At 37.0% G+C, this 6,000-nt stretch overlaps 1 pseudogene; it reads right to left on the minus strand.

The window, feature by feature from the left end:
- The window catches only part of LOC125911397 (40S ribosomal protein S4-like), a 28,023-nt pseudogene extending 22,265 nt beyond the window's left edge, over positions 1–5,758 (minus strand).
- Positions 5,759–6,000: the final 242 nt, after the last annotated feature.

Raw genomic sequence — 6,000 nt, forward strand, 5'->3', positions numbered from 1 at the left:
TGCTGTTATGAACTCTATAGAGGAGAAAGTGAAGCTTAATTAACTTGCCCCAAATCATACAGCTAGCAATGTGTGAAGTTTGAACCCTGGCCACTTCAACTCCATGTTCTTAACATGCTGTGGCTCTACAAGGAGAAAGTCAACTAAAAGCAACTAACAACGCTCCGGCTCTCCTTTGCCTGGTGAACTTGTGTCTGTGCTTTGTCGGGTTAGCACCACGTGAAGAAGGAATTCACCAGGGCTGGAATCTCTCATCGCGGGGGCGTCAGCAATTTTGGCTGCAGGAGAACTCTTTTACCCTTTGTGTCTTGAAGATTGCATAACTGAGGTCCTTCTAAACAAGAGAGACGGAGTAACTGACGTCAAAATATATACTGCCCTTTGACCCCCTTGGGGGTGAGTCAGGGGCGTAGAGCTAAGTATTACTGCCATCTCTTTCAGAAATCTAAATATAACGTCCTCAAAAAGAAATTTGATATCTGGTAGAACAAGTGGCCAGTAGATGCTTTAGACCCAGATGGCAGTGGTTGGGGGTCTGGAAGGAGAGGCCCCACCACAGTTTATAAAAGCCACAGAGTATCCTAATTAATATTTAGAAAGTGTATACGGGGACATTGAGGTTGAGTTTATACGACTCTGAAAGCCTTCATTTCATTTTGAAAACAGCCAGGGCCACATAGTGACCTGACTAGGCGACGTTTGAGATGAGATTCTATGTTCTTCCCTGCGGTTTAGAAATACATTCCATATTTTGGAAACGTATTGGAATCTGATTTATGCAGTGAACAAATTCTAGGGCATAAACTGAATATTGTATAAAGCTGAAGTTAAGTGAGAGCGACTCTAGTTACATCGTGGGTGTCGGGGGTGTGCCGAGGCAGAGCTAACCCTGTGTGTCTTAAACAAAATTGGAGACGCTGCCTCACATGTGAAAGGTCAAGGGGAACTCACCACCCAGTAGATCAGGTGCAAGCGACCGATATCATAACCAAACAGCTTTATGCCTTCCCTTATATATTTAAAAAACATCTTTCAAAAAATGCAGTTTGGCTGAGAGGAGGAGAACGGAGAGTCTACCCTAGTCAACAAGGAGGAGTGAATAGGCATAGAGCAAAGGAGGGCACTGTGAAAAAAAAAACCAAAAGAAATGAGATTTCTGAGTGTTTTCTTAACCAGAATCACTTATCTAAAAGAGATTAATGCTTCACAAACTCTCAAAAGTACTTATCAAAACACAGAAGACATTTTAAGTGCTCCCTCTGCCAAAAAAAACCCAACCCCAAACACCCCCCCCCCCCCCCCCCCCCCCCCCCCCCAAACTATTAAGCCTGTGATACAAGCCAGTAGGCAGCAAAATACTCCGTTAATTTTGGAAGCCTACCATATGTCATTGTAACACAACAGAATGCTGTTTTAATGGCCCTCTTAACATACCCTGTGGTGTCTGAGTATTGGATGACACAGTATCTTTCTGGTTTAATTGTGCATTTCCTTGCTTCCTTTGGTTTCTGTCTGTCAAAACAGAAATGTTTTAATTTTGGTGCATATAAATATAAAAAAGTTTAATAGTTAATAATGGAACAATATAGTGTGCTCGAAGCATTTTAAAAACTCAAAGCAAAGCACACATAAAACATTTTTAAATTTTTCAGTAGGAACCTCTAAAAACAGTTTTCTGTGTTAATAATTTACCTTCCAAATTAGATTCAGGGAGAGACACTTTAAGGTGGTTTTTCAATCCATGTACAATGCATAATTATTAAAATAGATGTAAAAAAACGGAGGTAACTAGCTCTGAAGAAATTATGTAAAAAAACCCAGTAAATAGTATTAAATTGTTAACTTATCAAACTGAGTACCATACATGTTCAATGTGCATTTATGATATCTCAGCACGATTACTTGCTTTTACTTCAAGTATTTTTCCTTGTAGAAAATACCTTAAGAGCTGCACTTTAATCATTTGAAATACATTTATATGCATTCAAGATATTATGTTTTTGGAAACAAAATCTATTAAGAAACACCTGAATGTTTGATAACACATCACTGTAATTATTTGGAAAAACAATAACAAAGGGATGAAATTGCTCAGTATACTCTAAGGCAATATTAATAATAATGCAGTCAAGAGTGGGGACAAAGGACAAACATCTTACTCATAACGCTGTAGAGGTAAAAATCAGCTTTCTTTCTCTCCACGCGTCCTCTTATATCCGTGTTAAACTTAAAGGAAACTCCTCTTTTTAAAGAATTGAAGGATAATGAAATACGTATTACGATTAATGTAATACGTATTACGATTAACGTAATACTCTGGGTAAGAAAACAATTGCCACACGTATAAAACTCTCCGTTGTGGGGCATACATTTCAAGGAAATAGAATATAATAAGATGACTTTAATATCAAGATTAGGTCAAACGATTGTATTGCTTTGTGCTTCAGAAGGCACTCGCGTCTTGCAGAGGCGTAGGGCCCTCTATGGAAGCATGAGTAATCACTGCCTGTGACTACAAAGAATTCTAGTTATTTGGGTCCCGTCAGATAGGAGCTTACCATGTGTGCTGCGATTCTCCTTTGACTTTATATAAATAGCACCCTAAGTGAAATGGTTTTCATAGCTTTTCTTCACGGTCTTTTTGCAGTCCAATAGACTTTCATGCTAGAGATTTTCTTCAAAACCAAAAGTCACAAAAGACTTGCAGTAACTTACGTTCTATTTGTTAATTTACTTCTGATTTAATATACTACATTATTAACTAATATTATAAAATGCAATATATAACATAAGAATATATACTATATTATTAAGGCAGATGTAAATTCTATCGATCCATCATCTATCATTCATATATTAGGTAAAATCAACGTAAAATTACATTTATATTCTGCACGACTGCATAGATCCCCCAACTTAAGAACAAAGTTTAATTGGGAGATCAGTGAGGGAAGCATATCCTTTTGAACTTTAAAACTTTGGTAACTATGTGCATGTCTTACTATTCTAAAAATATGAAAACAAAATAATTAACATTTTACAAAGGTAAAAATGGGGGCAATGCCATTCTATTATTTTACCACAGGAAAGATGGCTCATTTTTAAAAGTATCTTGCAGAGTCAGAATTATAATTTTACTCAATTCTCTCTCCTTGCCTTTTTATGGTAATACTATTTGACTTGCAGCTATTACAGTGTGGCTGTGTCTAAAAAAATACTAGAGTCATAAAAATCATCCACCTTATAAGAACATTATGACTACTCTTAGAGAATCCTGAAAAAGTCCTTCAATGTTTTGGAAAAACCTGTATCATGTAAGAAAAAGCATTATTATGTTGAGTTTAGGAAAATGTACTTAAGAGCCTAGTTTCACAGGGGTTCCTGTAAGGAAGCTGACGTTTCGTACATTAGAACATGTAGAAAACAGGTGCATGATTGCAGGGGACTTTATTTTCCCAACTGACCTAATAAGACCACATATATCCACTTATGTTTTACTCATGGGAAGACACAGGACACGTATATTATTGTTGATTTTAACTCAGGAGAGTTTAGGACAAAAGCTAGAACCCCGTAGCCTGGTGTTTCTGTGGAATTATGAAGGCAAATAATACTAAATACTCGATTTTTGTGCCAGAAGTTGAGATTTGGAAACTGATAACGTGTCATCAGTGCTTTGAATCGACCACCTGGTAGCCTAATGGAAGCCACGTCGTTCTCATTTGGTTACATATCCACATTTTTTAGTGGTTTTTAATAAAAGTATTTTATATACCCCGCTGGGGTAACTTTTTAAAGTAACTCCCTATCCTCCTAGAGCCTTTCTTGCTTCCAAATGTTTACTCGAGTATATATCATAGCAATAGTTCATTTTTATTGGGTGCTTACCATGTGCAAAACTTTTTATATGAGTTATCCCAATTAAACCTCACCCAAATCCTTCTAATGTAGGCATTATTATTATTTGTACTTTACCAATAATGGAACTGAGGCTCAGAGAAGTTGAGAAACTTGTCCAGGAATCTGTTCATAAATGTCAGATATGGGATTTATTTAGGTCTGTCTGACTGTAAAACCTGACCTCTCTTTACTACACCATCATCAGACTCCAGACCTTAAGTTCATAGTCAGTTAGTTAGGCAATCTTTTGTTAAAAACACGTACACTTATTCAAGAATAAACATTTCTAAATGCTTGGACAAATTGTCCTTAATTCATCGTAGCAACTAATGCGCCACCTACTTCTTTTGAGGATTAGTTTTGTTCCTGTACATGAAGAATTCAGTTTTATTATCTATCATTCTTTTTCTTTTTTACAGATTGGATTCTAATTTGTACCGTGATGTTCCAGATATTTAAAAGTAACGAACATAATAAAGTATTTTACGTTTCTAGCGTCTGCTGACTTTTGTGGAAGTCATTGTCTTTCTATCATCACAGAAGATCCCCAATTTTATTTTTATACCTCTCTGTGGGCAAAGAACTGAATGTCAGAAAATGCTTCCATTTAGAAGATACCACTCATTTAAAAAGAATTGAAATCTGAGTTTGTTTTCATAATAAGTGATCAGCAATGCAGAGAAACTGCTTCTGATGAAGAAAGTAAATAAAGACAATAAAGCACCAGCTAAGGTTTATGGCCATCATAATTTGCCTTATTTTACATGCCCTGGGCATGTCCCCTTATAATTTCTACTGAATTGTGTTGCACTCATCTGCTATTTTGTCGCTATTCTATGGTTTCGTGCGTTCCTCTTTCGTCATTCACTTACTTTATAATTTCACCAGAACAGGACCCCATCTTCTAGTTTTTTGATTTTGTTTTGCTTTTTAGATATGATCTTGAAGATCTCAGTGTTATGAATCAATCAGCACTCAATAAATACCTACTGAAAGAAAGCTGAAATAATCATTTCTGTGTGAAGGGAAGAATTAACACCATTAACTAAGAAATAAGCGCGCCTTATTTATTTATTTATTTATAAAAATTTTATTTTTAAGTAATCTCTACATCCCACGTGGGGCTCAAACTCACAACCCCAAGACCAAGAGTTGCATGCTCTACTGACTGAGCCAGCCAGGTGCCCTGAGTTTATTTACTTTTGAGTCAGAGTAACAAGATGGAATTAAATACCTTTTTATAATTCTACAGTCAGAGTGTACTTTAAAATATGTGCCTCTTCGAGAGCTAACACCAAAGGATTAAGCTCTCAACAAACTTCGTTTTTCATGGAAAAATCACAAGGAAGAAAAATGTGCATTAAATTTTATACAGGCAGAGTCTTAGGCTGTGGGTGGTGAGTATCTCACGGCTCTCAGTTGCAGGTTTTTAAAATGGAAATGGAAAGAGCATAGAAACCTTATTGTCTTTTGGCCCAAGAGCATCACACTTTTCCTGAGAAGCTGCTGGGATTTTGGTTTGCGGGCATGTTACCCAGGCTACTAGTCCTTCATTAGCAATCCAAGAACATCGGTTTTACTACGTAGTTTGTCTCTCTGTATTAAATTTATTTGTAATTATTTGCCAACTATTATGGACTCATAATAGTTATTTGGATCTGGACAATCTGGATAAACCTTTCCCATGAAAGGAAACTAAAGCATAGAAAGAGTGGTGCACCCAGAGTTTTTTCTATTACACCTGATGTTTTCCCTTCTTGAGCATGGTTTTGGGGTACAAGGCAAACACCAGCCACAGCTAGCAACAGAACTTACCTCTGAAGACCTCCGAGAAGATTCGTGTGTTCTCTTGGTACATGTCTGAGGTATAATTTAGCCATTTTGTTTGTTTGTTTGTTTTGGCCAATGATTGAAGTAAGGTCTCACGGGAAGGACCCAGGATATTCCTGACTCCATAGCTTGTTCCCCCCTCCCCCCACCCCCCCACCAAAGTGCTTGCTGAATTTCTCGAAGCCGGGACGGCAATCAGACCCATAAAAATGAAGTTCATTAATGAAAACTAATTGAAAATTAATTCACCACGACTCCGGGGACGAGCTC

Source organism: Panthera uncia (genome assembly GCF_023721935.1).
Source record: "Panthera uncia isolate 11264 chromosome C1 unlocalized genomic scaffold, Puncia_PCG_1.0 HiC_scaffold_3, whole genome shotgun sequence".
NCBI classification, from domain to species: domain Eukaryota; kingdom Metazoa; phylum Chordata; class Mammalia; order Carnivora; family Felidae; genus Panthera; species Panthera uncia.